Source organism: Eucalyptus grandis, chromosome 1 (genome assembly GCF_016545825.1).
Source record: "Eucalyptus grandis isolate ANBG69807.140 chromosome 1, ASM1654582v1, whole genome shotgun sequence".
Lineage (NCBI taxonomy): Eukaryota > Viridiplantae > Streptophyta > Magnoliopsida > Myrtales > Myrtaceae > Eucalyptus > Eucalyptus grandis.
The window spans coordinates 25,870,069-25,885,324 of record NC_052612.1 but is presented as its reverse complement, the minus strand read 5'-3'; positions in this window follow the sequence as shown (position 1 = coordinate 25,885,324).

The window sequence follows — 15,256 nt, the reverse complement described above, 5'->3', positions numbered from 1 at the left end:
AATAAAGTCATATGAAAATGACGTCATCCTAGGGTCATGAGTCATGACTATGGCGTAATAGTAGTAGTCTATGACGACCATGGCATTGACTTCACTTCCACCGACAGAAGACATGGATACTCTTGCCTCGTATGAAAACTCATATATATTGGACCGGTTATACATGGGTTATATTAGACCCATTTAAAATTGAGTTGAATCAAGTTAGGTTGGGTCATTTATCATGAGTAGAGAGTCGAGACACACCCCCATTAATCTAGACCGCAGCCCTTGTCATGCATCGCATTCTCCACTTTTGTCTTGGTCATAGCATCTATCTTCACCCTCACTTAGGTCGGATCTGAGCCCATCTCTCTTTGTCTTTGTTTTTCCCTTGTATTGGTCTTCATCATCTTCTTCAGGCCTCGATTGCGGATCCTTGCTGCCTCTAGCTTCAATCCTGCGCCTCTATGACGTCGATTTGAGACCAGCCAAGGTGTTGACCAAGATCGAGCTCGTAATAGTCGCCCAAACCCCAAATAGTTTGATATTCGGCAGCATCGGAGTTAGGTTGATCGTGAACAGTCCGGCAGCGCACTGTTGGCATGCAACGAACTAGATTTTTCCAGCTGCCGCTCCATATTCTTTTAGTTTGCTTATTGATCGCAGGGTACAAGGTCGTCCCATATAGAAGTTGGAAGCAAACTGGTTTGGACTAGGTGTGAAGAAGGACATTGAATGTGTTTGATTGTTTGGTGGAGATCCGTTTGCGTGCTTTGGGCATTTTCATCATAGAATCAAAGCATCATTTTTCTTTCACATGAGATTAATTTGTATTGCTCGCATCTTGTACATTATTCATTTAACATCGATTGAACAATTAGAATGCCGCACGGGAGTTCAATATTCATAGGAAGAAAGAAACATGGGATGAGAGTGATGATGAAATTATTTATGTGTTTTTTAGCATCATGTCGTGGTCCTGGAGGTGCATTGACCCGGAACCGCCCGACCGCCCAACCGGACGGAACCGCCCGGAACCAAGTTCTTGAGGAAACCAGTCCTGGTCCCGGGTCCAATTGTTGAGAACCGGAACTGGTCCGGTTCCCGGTTCCGTGGGCGGATCCGCCCCGCCGCCCACCCGGACCGAACCGGTACTATTTATAATTAAAACAAAAACAAAAAAAAGTCGCGAACGAAGCCCCCGCCCCTACTTCCAATCGTGTTTCTTCTTCTTCAACCTCCGAGTGTTCCTTTCCTTCTCTTCGTCTTCGATTCCACGGTTCCACGATCCACCCCGAGTATCCACGCCGCCGCTGCTCCTCCTTCCACTGTCCGCCCTCGCGCCGGTCACCACTCGCCAGCGGCCAACCCGTTCCTCCACTAATGCAAGAACTTGACAGAGCTTTAGACACCCCTTTTCCGTCACTCAACAAGGTAAGAAGCGATTTGCTTCTCATCTCTGATTCTCTTCCGATTTCTTCCTCAGTTTTGATTATCTCTCTGCTTCTTCCTCAATCTCTTCTCCGTCTCGATTCCTCACCAAGCATTCACGCCGCCGCTGCTCCTCCTCCGCCACTATCCGCCCGCGCGGCTGCCACTCGCCACAGCCGCTGCTCCTTCGCCTATTGTCCAGCCCTCGCCATAATCGGTTCCATGGATCCACCCAACAAACGGGTGGATCCGGTCCGATTTGCCAACCGGTCCTTAGCGGGCGGTTCCGGTTCTAGGTCAAACCGCCCGCCTAACCATGCACACCCCTATCCCGAGGGATCTGAGGATAAGTAATCAAATTTGCATTTTCAATTTTACTGTAGCCCAATGAGTTTTTCTCTTCGATGGGCCTCGTTGTTCTCGAATGAATAGAGGAGAGAATGGACTGCACCGTGACCGAGTGTCCACCCGTGATCATGAATCGTGGTATACTTCTCACAAAGTGTCGTCTTTCGAACACTTTAATCTCATGGAAGAGTTGGACATAAATCGCCGGATTTACAAATTCGGCTAGTTCTCATGCTAGGTCCGTTCGTTTCATGGAAAATGGATCATCTCCGGAAAACATTTTCCCATAAGTCATTTTCCGGAAAATGGCTATATTTTCCTGTTCGGTTGAAACTTGAATTTTGAGTAGAAAACATTTTCCATTCCGTTCGTTAACTAATTTAATTGTTAGGAAAAATTATCAAAAATTGAATTTTAATATTTTTAATTGACCAAAAATATTTGTATTTTTAAAAATACAATTTTTTATTATTTTCCCCATCCATTAGTTTTTTTATATTTTTTAAAAATGAATTTTTTAATTATTTATATTTTAAAAATCGAAATTTTTATTATTTATTATTTTTCTTTCTTTTTCTTTTTTTCCTTTTTTTCCTTTCCTCCTTCCTCCTCCGTCACCACACGCTTGACACACACTGCTCCAGGTCGACCAAGATCCTGGCCACATCCGGGCGAGCTCAAGGCTCGACTGATCTCGCCCGAGCTGTCGGAGATTCATCGGCCTCGGCGAACTTGGGTGAGGCCCGATTCTGCCTAGCTCGGCCGATTTGGCGAGGCGGTGAGCTCCCGCCCAAGTTGCAGGCTCGAGCTCGCGAGCCTCAAAGTTCGGCCTGGGCGATCGGGCTAGCTAAGCCTCACCACTCTGGGCGGAGCTCAAGCCGCTCGCGCCGCGCCGGTCGCCGTCGCCGTGGCTAGCCACCGGCCAAGATAAGGAAGAAAGATGGAAAGGAAAGAAAGAAAAGGAAAGGAAAAAGAAAAAAGCATAAAAATAAAACAAAAATGTGTTGGCAAAAGATACAGGAAGAAGTTATGGAAAATGTTTTCCACTTTTGAAAAGTGGAAAACATTTTCCTCATCTTTTGAAGGTAGTTTTTTCCATTAATGGAAAACATTTCCTGAGTAGTTGATTTTCCGTGAAACGAACACCGAAAATCCGAAAACATTTTCCTGAAGTCATTTTCAGAAACGAACAAGCCTAAATATGCAAATAATATCTAATGCTCATTTTGATGGAAATGTTTTCAGACGTGTAGCACTTAACGAGGAAACCAAAGAAATCCCACCACCCCCCCAAAAAGGAAACTACAGCTATATAGTCCACTCAAGAAAAAAATACACAGAAAAAAGAGGCGCTATTTCCACCTTTATATGACTAAATCTACCCAATTTTGATCAAAAAGACAAAATAGTGCTCAATCATTCAATTGAAATTTAAGCTAGGGCCTAAATTTATTAACTTTATTAACTTTATTTTATTTTTTATTTCTATGTAAAACCTAGTTACCATATTTAAGAATTTTACATTTACAGTTTTTCTTCATTGTAGGTGTCATGATACATTAAAGACACTACGTTTTTCTTTTCATTGTTAGATTTTCTTCCATAACAATTAGTTTTGTCGAAAAAAGAAATTTCCAAGAAACCTAGTTCTTTTCTATGTTGTTAAGAAAATTGAAAGATACATTGTCAAGTAGAATCTAGAATTTTCTTTGTATATAGACAATGTTTTGACATAATCACTTATTTACAAATGTTCACTTTTGTTGTGCATATCACCATCAAACCCTTCTTACTAGTTTTCTCCTATATACACATATATGAATTGGATGATCGGATGAAGAAATAAAACCTTCTTTGAAGATTTTCCAAAATAACATTCTCCAACGAAAAACTTTAAAAGATGAAATTTAATTAAATAAAAAATTGAATAAGATAATTTTTTTAAATGCCGGTGAAATCTCATCATCGAATTGACATAAATTAATATCATCCATGAAGTGCATCAGAAAAATATTAAGATGCCTCATTGTGCAAATGTTTTTAATTTATTCCTAGATATTCCATAACACTTTACATCTGTGTAAAAGCATCTCACCAATAGGAAAGGAAAAAATAAGTTCTTTAATATATTAAATAAAGAGACTTGATATATATATTTTAGACTAATGAAACTAAAAATAAAAAATTCACCAAGAAAGTGAGCTTTTGAGATGAGAGAGAGAAAGAATAAATAAGTTTTTATAAGAGTACTAATGAAGAAGAGACTTTCAAGTATCTTACTATATCAAATAATTTGTCTTTTTTCCTTACTGGTGGTTTTTACATAGAACGTGGAATTATAGTAATATCTAAGAATACACTAAAAAAATCTTCAATACACTAAAAAGAATAAAACATGTGAAATGTATAATTAAGGCAACTAGATCGTTAATTAAAATAGAAAAGATATGAAAAAAAAGGAACGATTACTTTAAATTGCAATTAAATGATTGAGGGCAAATCAGTCATTTTAGTGCAAATTGGGTAAATTTAGTCATATGTGGAAATCGCCTAAAAAGAAGAAGAAGCTGCTATCGGTTCATACTTAACCACAATTAATATTACCCATGGCACTTTGAAGTCGGCTAGGCTAGGTAGTATGACCACAACTGTCGCATGTATGCACATGTTCTTGCACTTTGTTGTTGTGGCCGACCAATGTCGAGTGAACTGTTCACTAGAGTGAGGGCATTGCTTGTTACTTAGGCAAGACTCACCACCCTTCACCTCATTGGCACCTTTACGCCTTTGTCAAAACTCTTGGACTCGACTTGAGCACCGAGCTCTTTCACCAACTTGACAAGACAATCCATGGACTCGCCCATTCTTCAAAGACAACAACTGAGGAATGAGTCTCGAGTTGGGTCGGTCGTGTATAAATCGGCTGAGTATGGATCACTAAATTTGTATTATTTATAAATGGATCAATTTGGGTTGGACTATCTCGATCCAACCCAAAACCTACACAATCCACCCATTTGACAAGCCTAGCCTTAGAACAAAATGAACTTTGTTGTAAAATTTTTGAAGAATTCAATAAAAGAACCAAGTGAAGCTCTATTCAGTCTCCAAAATTCCAAATTAGGTTGACCACCAATTGGTCCTTTTTCAACTTAATCCCATCTACAAGGGAGTCATGAAGGGATGCGATGAGAGAAAGTACTTCTCGCTAGATTAATAAATAAATAAAAAAGTGAAGGAATGCTGATTGCACAGGCAAATGCCAATAGGTAAAGGATAAAAGTTCACAGAGGAAGAAGAGCTACCACACAAAGCACCGCCTTGAGCCTTGAAACATGCTTTAGTCATACGTTTGTGACACAGCCCACGAATGAAGCATGATCCAAGACCGTTCGTGGTGAGGTCGTGTCACGCACAAGGGCTTGTCCCACGATCGATCCGTGAACAATCCATGATCCGCGCACGACCAGACCATGCGCATTCGGACAAAGGGCCCGTGCACGACGCATGAACGACTCATGATCGTGTTCGGCTGGCCCATGTGCAACCTGCGACTATTCACCCACTCCATGTTAGGCGGCCTTGTTGACTTGCCCTTGTTTCGACACACGCCCATGGGCTTCCCAAGGCTTAGCCATTGAGGGCGCGTTTGGTAACGATTCTATTTTCTAGAACAGATTCTGATCGAAATGATTTTTTTTATATATATTCTATTCCTCGGAACAATTTCTAAGCATTTTAAGCCATTTGGTAACTGTCCCAAATTTCGATTCGGAATTGAATTGCATTTGGTACGTGCTCATTGATTTTATTCCAAATCAATTTCTTTTAATTTTAAATAATTTGTTTACTTTTTTATTTATTTTATTTTTTTCTCCTATTCTTCTTCTTCAAGGTCCGACGATCGGCCGGACGAGAGCTAGCGACCTCACCAGAGCGTCGTCAAGCCCTGGCGAGGCTTCCTAGCCCCGCCGAGCTCGGCCTCACGGTGGCCAAGTGAGCCTCATCGCGGCCAGTGAGCCTCGGGCCGGGCTGGGCCTGCCCTCGCCATCGGTGGGCCGCAAGGCCTGCCTAGCCACCGGCGAGGCTCACCTAGCCTCGTCGGTGGCCGGGCTTGCCTTCGGCGAGCTCACCGGACCTCGCCCGGCTTCGCGAGCCTCGGTGAGCTCGCCGGACCGGTTGCCGGCAACCGCGACAAACGGCAGCGGACGACGGTGGATAGGAACCGCGGGATGGCGGTCGATGAAGAAGAAGAAAGAGAAGAAGAGAAAATTGAAGAAGAAGAGAGTTGTTTTGATTCTTAGATTTATTCCTTGAATAAGAATCTTTTTTTCATTCTTGATTTTGCTCCAAATTTATTCCGGAACATCAAATTGAAATTTGTTCGGGACAAAAAATTAGAATCGGGTGGATGGTTACCAAACAACCCTGAGTGGATGGTTTTCGTTCAAACACAGCCGTTGGATCGGAGGGACGATCAACGGACGAGATAAGACCCGGGAACTTGTATAAATAGGGGTTCCTCCCCACTGCATCCAGCCCCGTTCACAAGAGAATACACTCGTCTGCACCCGACCCTTGTGCTCGTGCATGTGTGTGTGAGAGGCTGACTTGGATCGAAAACTTAAAGCCGCATGGGTAATTGATCAATTGGAAACAACCGACCCAGACATTTGCATCCGACTAATTGAGTTTTCCTCTCACAATATGCCATAACACACTTTCCAAGAATAACGTGATGCCCTTGTGATATAAGACAAGCGCAAGTAGATAAAGTTGCCCTATCTAAACAGGCTGTCCTTTACATTTGTCTTGAAGAGAGCTAATTGAAGTTCCTCCCGCAGAGCAATACAAAAGCAGAACTAGAGAGCAAGCTAGGAGGCCGCGCTGTAATGTCTATATAATTTGGAATGAAAGTGCAATCCCCCAGGGACTGCAAGATTATCTCACCATAAACATATATTTTGAGCAGTTGATTTCACAATTCGAGAATTTTAATCCACATCATAGGAACAGCTGGAAAGCAGTAGATAATAAAAAGATCATATTTAAATTGCCGCAAAATGGGCCAGGAACATAGGAATTCGTAGAATTTGATCATCGTAAGCAGTCATATCAGCTCAAATCATTACTGTGGTTTTAACAAACACAGATGGAGAAGTCAAAATTGTAGAGATAACAAAAGAGGACAAAGTTCCAACATCCTTTGTACATCATATCTTGAGACCAAAGTTGCTCCAAAAGAGATATACAATATGATCGAAAATAGTCATCGGAACAAGTTGCATAAAACACATCCTAGATATTGTTGGAACACCATACTACTCATCAAAATTATTGCTGCTTGCGTTGAAACACTATATACTCATAAAAATCCTGAAGCCAAGTGACCTACTTCAGTAGATTGAGAAAAAGGTCCAAAATGAGATTGTTTAATCTTTTAATCAATGCGGCTCTCTCCACCACTGCCTGCATCTCGGGTGAATTGCAGTTTACTCCTTTCTTTCAACTCCCCCTCCCTCTTTGAGTCTTCCAACAATTCCAATCCTTCCTTCCTAACCCCTTCATCCAAGCCATCCAAGCCAGTCCTAGACATTTGTAACATGTCATCAATATATACATGCATAATTTGACTTTGATGCCAGTCGAAGCAACAAATTTATAGCACCACAAGTCATGCTCTTCTCACCATTGCTTCTTTGCGCCAGCGGCAGCATCACCAATCTTCTACCCCCAATTTTTCTTAGACAAATTGAAAATTTTCGGCTCGAGGATCACGATCATCGATCCTCTTCCCATTCTTCCTGCGTCTGCCGTACTTCTTCTTGAGAACTCGGAGCCAGCTGACCATCGATAAAGTCCCTTGAAGGTGGCTTCTTCAACTTGTTTTCTTCTTGCAGTAATCAGAAGAAGAAGTCGCCGCATAAGGTGGCTTCTTCAACTTGTCCTTTGCTTCCAAAGAAGAACTGCCCTTTGGCCTTAGAGTGTTCGAGCTTGTCAGGAGGTGGATGGCTCGGATTTCGGATTTCGACTTTTCAGAAGAGGCCTCCCACTTCGGATTCATACTCAGATTGGGTAGACAAAGACATTGAGATTTTCTGCGGCTGCAGAGTATACGTTTGCGGTATTTTTCTCGCGTTTCTTGTGATCATCGTTGCGTTCAAATTCGACCTTGATTCCTCAGATTCTCGTTCTTCTTATGGTCTCGTCGGACGATTTGCTGGAGAAGGAAACCGGCAGCTGCTCTTTCACCGAACTGGATCCTTTTCACTGGAACTGGACGACCAAACGCAACCAAAGGTTCCAGTTCCGGTGAAGAAGCAATTGCCAGCCACTTTCTCCAACAAATCGTCCGAGGTAGGACCATAAGGGAAGAAGGGCCGAATCTGTATCTGATGAGATACAATCAAGAAAGCAGGAGAAAAATCGTGTGAGCTAGGGTTTATGTGCATTGATGGAGGTATGAGATCGGCGGTCTGAAAGTGTGTTTCCCTATTCCAAGTATTGGCCGGTAGGGTAGGGTGATCGGTTCTCGATTGGTCTAATCCTACCCATGATCCGAACCAGAAGACCAGTAACTTGTTTCGGAATTGAGAACCGGATAACCTAAGACTAGACCGGGCTGGACCGACTCGTTTAGTTTTCGGGTGGTCAATTCAATGGGTGGATTCACATATCTTGGCCGAAAGTTTTTAAATAATTGAATTGCCAATTCATGCCGCAATTTGAAACTGGGATTTCGTTCAAGATTTGTTTGTAGGGGCACACACTTCGATAAAAGGAGGATTGATTGGATTTTTTTTTCCATAAACGACAGATTCACAAATTTAAGGAACGTGCGGGTAAGTGAGGGAAGTAAAATGAGTGAATCTTTACTAGAAAGAAAGAAGCAAGAGACACAAGGAGCAAGTTAGATGAATATTTATAGCAATATGAAAGAAATAAAGATTTGGCTTCATTATGAAATAAGCAAGGCGTGGGAGGAGATTAGGATTTAAGTTTACATTTTACTTTTGCAAAATGAAAAACATGTAAATTGGTCTGTTTTGGTTTCCACTCTGGAATTGGACATAAAATCACCAATTCAATTTTATGGAATTGAGAACTAGACTGGTACCCCTAAGAATCGCTCAAAATCGGCGATTTGATTAGGTCTGGGTGATTTTGGGTTTGGGTATTTCTATATGGTCACCCTTACTGGCTAGAAGGAAACAAAGGGATCTCTATAAAACAAGAAAAACTTCTTTTAAACCTAATCAACAAATTCCTTTTCTCACTTTTCTTGCAGCAAGCCACTTTATTATTGCAAATGACTTTGAATTTTTGGATGCTGTGCTTGTCTTCTATGTTTATATGTAATAATGATGAGTAGTCATTTAGTAAACGATTTTTTCCCATCGAAAAGAAAACAATAAATCCTTTTTCTTAACTTCATAAACCGATTTTTGATATGTCTTATGAGTAGAAGTTTGATTAAAAAAATATAACTGTTAAATTCCTTACAATTGTCATAGTAGAGAACTCAATTCTACCCATATAAGTTTATTATTATTTTTTGAAGAATTTATAGCACCATCCTTGTACCCAACAATAGAAATGAGTTGGTTCTCATTATTCTCTAAAACTCTTAATATAGCGTTTATTAAAAAATGATGATTTTTGTTTCTCATAGAAACATCAGTAAAAGAATAATGCAAATCATGTCTTTTGAAAAAAAAAAATGAACTGGACGACGTGGTTTTCACTTTGACCATGGAGAAAAAGAGTAGTGTAAATCTTCACCTTTTGGGGTTCTTTATGCCTTGCGGTTTCAAAATGAAAACTCGATGATAAGTTTTGGATTTTGATTAGGTCAATTGTCAGTATAAAAAAAATTTACACATGGTGTTTATAGATATAATTATGTAACCGCATTCATTTACATGTCTTCATCTAATTGTAAATGTGCAAAATGTTTTTCTACCCTAGTAATGGACATAACTGAACGAGATTAACTGTTATTATCTTGAAAATAATATTTGCAACACCCGTCACTCTATTTTCCTCTTCTTTTCGCAATATTTCTATAATTTTAGTTTTTTTTTTTTGGCGTCTGAATGTTTTAGTGGGATTATTTTGAAGTTCTAACTAGTGTGACCTTTCTCTAAAGTACGTCTTCAAAGGCTGTAATTTAACGGAAAATGGATGATTTGGAATATATTTTCTAAAATAATAATTTGTATTGTTAATAAAAGTAGTCAATGAAGATCATTTTCATTGTTAATAATGATTTATTCCTATATATTTTCGTTGAGGATGAAAATATTTTTCCTTCCCATATTTTCAAACTGATATTAGCAATCATTCTGGAGAAAAATATTTTCAAATTATTAAAATATATAGTCTTTATTTATGTCCAAATAAATGGAGAATTACCAAAAAATCTTGAACCTATTGTAATTGTGCCAATTCAGTCCTAATTTTTTTGCCAATTTATTCCTAAACCTTTTACAATTGTGTCAATTCAATCTATTCGGCCAAAATTACCGGCGAACGCCGATGTGGCAATTTTAAATATTTCTAAATATTTTTTCGAATTTATTATTATTTTTTCCCCAATAGCTGGCCAGACGCAAGGGTTGGCGAATATCACCGGCCACTAGCGGGCGCGAGCCTCGCCCGCGACGGCGGGCCGCCATCGCCGGCCACCGCAGGTCGACCCTCGCCTTGGCTGCAGGCACAATTGCAATAGGTTTATGACTTTTTGGCAATTCTCACTCTAAATAAATGGCAATGGATTAACTTGAAATCACCCAACATTCCACATAATCACATTGGGGCATTTTCTTCTATGTTTATTTTTATAATTTACGGTGTGATTAATAAAAAGTCTCTAGCTATATGGAAGGACTTATAAAAAATATTGATCATGCGCTCTTCTATGAAATTAAAAGGGAAAATGATACAAATAATTCTTGAATTAATGTAGTCCATGAACTTTAACTATTTGTGCAATATGGTCCCTAAATTTTAATTTATTCGATGTTATCCTTAAACTTTTAGTACTTGTTCAACTTAATCTCTGAAAAAGGCCGAGAACTATATTATATATTGGGTTAAAGTTCAAGTACTAAAATGAACAAATTAAAAGTTCGGGGACCATATTACATATTGGAAGAAAAATTTAGAGACGGTTTGAGTCATTATCCCAAATTGAGACATCTACTACAATAATTTAACATAAACCCATGTGGAGTTAATATTAAGAAAAGTTAAATCTCAAATAATAAAGGTTAAAATAAAATCAAAAGTAAAAGTCATCTAGACACATTTACTTAGCATGTCTTGTTTGTGTTGTCTTCTTTTAGATTGTGTTTGATGTTTTGGATTCTACTTAGAATAGAGTTGAATATGATAGAATATAAAATTTGAAGAATTTGCTATATCCTATCAATTGCTTGATGAAAACGGTGACAAAGTAGGATAATTCCATTCCATATAATGTCCATTGTTTGGTATGAACGATATCTATGTAAAATGGATCTAAAAATAAACAAGTGAGATGGTAATAACTCAATTCATGTTTATCTTCAACAAGAAAGGAACTAATCACACACCATTTTAGAGTCACAAGTACGATTATGACAAGAAATTTAACGAGGTTATGGCAACATTGATGAGGTCGATTCCAATGAATGTCAAATCTAGTCCAAGAGAGAAAATATGATTATTTAGCTTCACCATTCCAAAAGTATAGTGGTTTAAACTCTCCTTGCCTTCATGAAATTTCTATGTGTACCACAAAGCTATGGAAGAGAAGAAGTTTCAACTCTCTTGTTGTCTTAATAGAATTTTTACGTGAAACCAAAGAGCTATGAAGAACGGATGAAAGTCCACAAAACTAATTTCTGAAAAATGCTTTCACTCAAACAAACACCCTCTTAGTTTTAATTGTGCGCATGGGGCCACTGTGAGAGTAGAAACATTAATTTGCTCCAAAAATGAGAACAAAAGGGAGGGTAAATACCACAAACAAATCCCAAATTATGTCCAACAGCGACACAAATATCCTAAACTTCGGTTTGTATCACTTAAAACCTTAAACTTGCCCATCATGACAAAATATCCTACATTTTTTTGTTACGAACCTAAATTTATACCTACGTGACATATATACTATCTATTTTAGTCACGCCGGTATAAGTTTGAGGTATTTTATGACATAAAAAATTTGGAAACACTACAATGTCACAATGGTCAAATGTATGATTTTTAGTGACACAAAATTTTGATATTTGTATTACAATTGTTATAGTTTAGGTTTTTATCATGTTAATCCCAAGATAAATGATATTGACAAGAGAAAAAAAGATACAATTAATTAATTAGTGAGCGAAAGGAAGTTGTGTATTTTCAAGGACCCGAACTTTATGGCGCGTTTGGTAACGATTCTATTTATGGGAACATATTTTGATCAAACGATTCTTTTTTATTTTATTCCCGGAAACAATTTCTCAGCAAAAGAACGCGTTTGGTAACTGTATAAAATTTCTGATTTTGTAATAGAAAAAGAACAAAAAATGCTTTTGGTAACTACATAAAATTTCTATTCTAATTCTAAAATTTTATCAAATTAAAAAAATTCTATTGATTAATTATATTTATACTAAGTAATAAACATATTAACTAATCAAATTTTTATTAAATAGTAAATAATAAACTATAGTATAAACTATAAATTAAAACACAAAATTAAATATGTATTCTATAAATAGCAAAATTTAATTCATATTTCAAATCATTTTTTATTTTAAATATATTTTTTCATTTTCCTTTCTTCCTCCCCTTCTTCTTCTTCTTCTTCTTGGCTGGTCGTGACCTTGGGACGATCGGCATCGGCCAGTGAGGGCCGGCGACCTCACCGGAGCGTCACCGCCTCCTTGTCGACCAAGCCTTGCGTGGCTGGCAAGCCTTACCGAGATCGTGAGGCGCACCCGGCCTCACCGAGCCTCTTCGGTGGCTAGGCTTGCCTCCAACAAGCTCGCCGGATGTCGCCACCTCGCCTAGTGAGCCTTTGTCAAGCTCACCAAAACCGGTTGTGGCGACCGGCGGCAAAGTGGGCGGTGGACAGCAGAACCACGATCGTGGCGGTAGATGAATAAGAAAGGGAAGAAGAAGAAGAGAAAATAGAAGAAACAAGAAAATGGCTTTGATTCTTGTTTGATTCTTAGATTTGTTGGGAATAAGAATCAATTTTTTTCTTTTTTTTTATTCTGTTCCAAATCTACTTCGGGAACAAAATAATAAATTTGTTTCCTGAAATGAAAATTTTACCAAAAACGATTCCGATACAAAACTTTTTCGAACAAAAAATCAGAATCAATGTCTGTTTGAATGGTTACCAAATAGGCCCTTATAATATGTGATTTGTTTTCTTTATTAGGGTTACTGAAAAGCATGTGCTCCTTGTGCTTTGAGAATCGCGATCTTTGCTGTTTTAAGGTCCGTCGCGCGCAATTTCCAACGCTATCCTCGGTTTCCATTTCTGTCGAACTCGAGTGACCGCTCTTTCTAGGATATGTTCCCATGATCAAGAAGCACGAATGTTGGACCATCAAGCAATGTCAACATAACGTGAGACACCAAGAATTTCTTCTTCTTCACTTCTTTTTTATTACAAAATTCCTTTTAAAATCTAATGATTATTCCTAGTGCAGAATGTACCATCATCTCCAGACATAAAGTTAAAGCAACGTCGACATAACGTGATACACCAAGAATTTCTTCTTCTCTATTACAAAATTCCCTTTAAAATCTAATGATTATTCCTAGTGCAAAATGTACCATCATCTCTAGACATAAAGTTGGTGACCGTATTGACAAATGACATCTCCAATCCAGCGTTTGTTAATAATTTTTTTTTTTTGGTCAAAAGTGATATATATATTCGCTAAGTAGTCTTAAAAGACAACGATGGTTTACAATCTGCAACTAAAATTTCCCATAGAAAATAAGGGGGTGTATGTACCCAATTAAACGGAAGTTTCTTGGCTCGATGAGTACGTACCAGCCAATCTGCAGCTTTGTTCGCGTCTCGGGGGCAATATGTTACGGATACATTGTTGCACTTGGATAGCTCGTCTCTACAGCATTGGATGATATCTTTTAAATTCCAAGGTGTCCTGGCCCGGCCCATGATGAAGTCCACGACAGCCAAACTATCACTTTCGCAGATCCCTTGAACTGGTTGGCTTCCCACGTGTGTTGACTTTAACTCCTTGAGATAGCATATCCCGTGTAACACAGCCTTCGCTTCCGCTCAGACGCCGAAGAAACCCTAGCTTCTGCTGTGAAGCCATCAACTACACGCCCTTCTCCATCCCGAGCGATTCCAGCAACGGAACAAAGAAACTCGCCGGGAACCCATGATGCGTCGACGTTCAATTTCAATTCCCGACCTCTCGGTGGTGTCCATGACTCCGGTAGGTATTGGTCGTTCTTTGGCCGGACTGGTTCTTCGTCCCTTTGCTGAAGGCGGTATTCTGAGTTCGTACTAGTTCAAGGATGTCCGCGGTTTGGGGAACCTTGCTCGGAAGATCCAGGAGTTTCGCGCCTTCCAGATTTGCCATAGAACCCAAATGGCCGATGAACTCCCGATTAGGTAAATCTCTTCTTGGTTCAAAACCGCCCGGAAGCCACCGGTCGATTCTCTTAAGATGTTTCGTGATATTTATTCCTTGCAAAAGTGTATCTTGCCCAGGATCTGTTTCGTCCATCTACGTAGAGGAATAGATGTTCGATTGTTTCAACTTGCGTATAACACAAATGACATAATGGATCTGACCGATCTTTCTTTTGTATAGATTTTCCTTGTGGGAACAGCATTTTGACATATGCTCCGGAAAGGTTCGGATCCGTGGTGGAACCGATAGCGCCCGGATCTCGTGTCCATAAAGTGCGTGGAGGCTGGTAAGAACAAGTTGCTCTATTCTCGATTTAGTCGATTGTTGGATAAACGAGCCCGTTGTAACCGCTCTTGACTGTAAATTCCCCCCGTCTTCATTTCCCAGTCCAGATTCTCCATCGGTTTGGGGCTCTTTTGCTCAAGGGAATGGCTTGGATCTCGTTGGCTATTTTGTCCTCAAAAGCATTGAATGAGAGACTGCTTCCAAGTTCGAGATTCTTCGTTAATCAAACTTTCCACCCGTGGTAGGTTCTGCATTTGAGTGACTTGCCCTCCCGTGAATTCTGTGATAACCATGTATCCTCTCTTATTTTGATGGATTTGCCGTCCCCGACCGACCATTTGACATCTCGCTTTGAGGGTGTCTTGACCCAACAGATATTATTCCAGCCCCAAGATGATTTCTCGCCCTTCCATTGCACTCCATAGATCGCCCGAGGATAATATATGCCTTTAAAACTTGACTCCATAATGCATTCGGGGAAGTATGAAGCTGCCATGCTTGTTTGCCAAGCATTGCACAGTTGAAGGTAATTAAGTCTTTAAACCCCA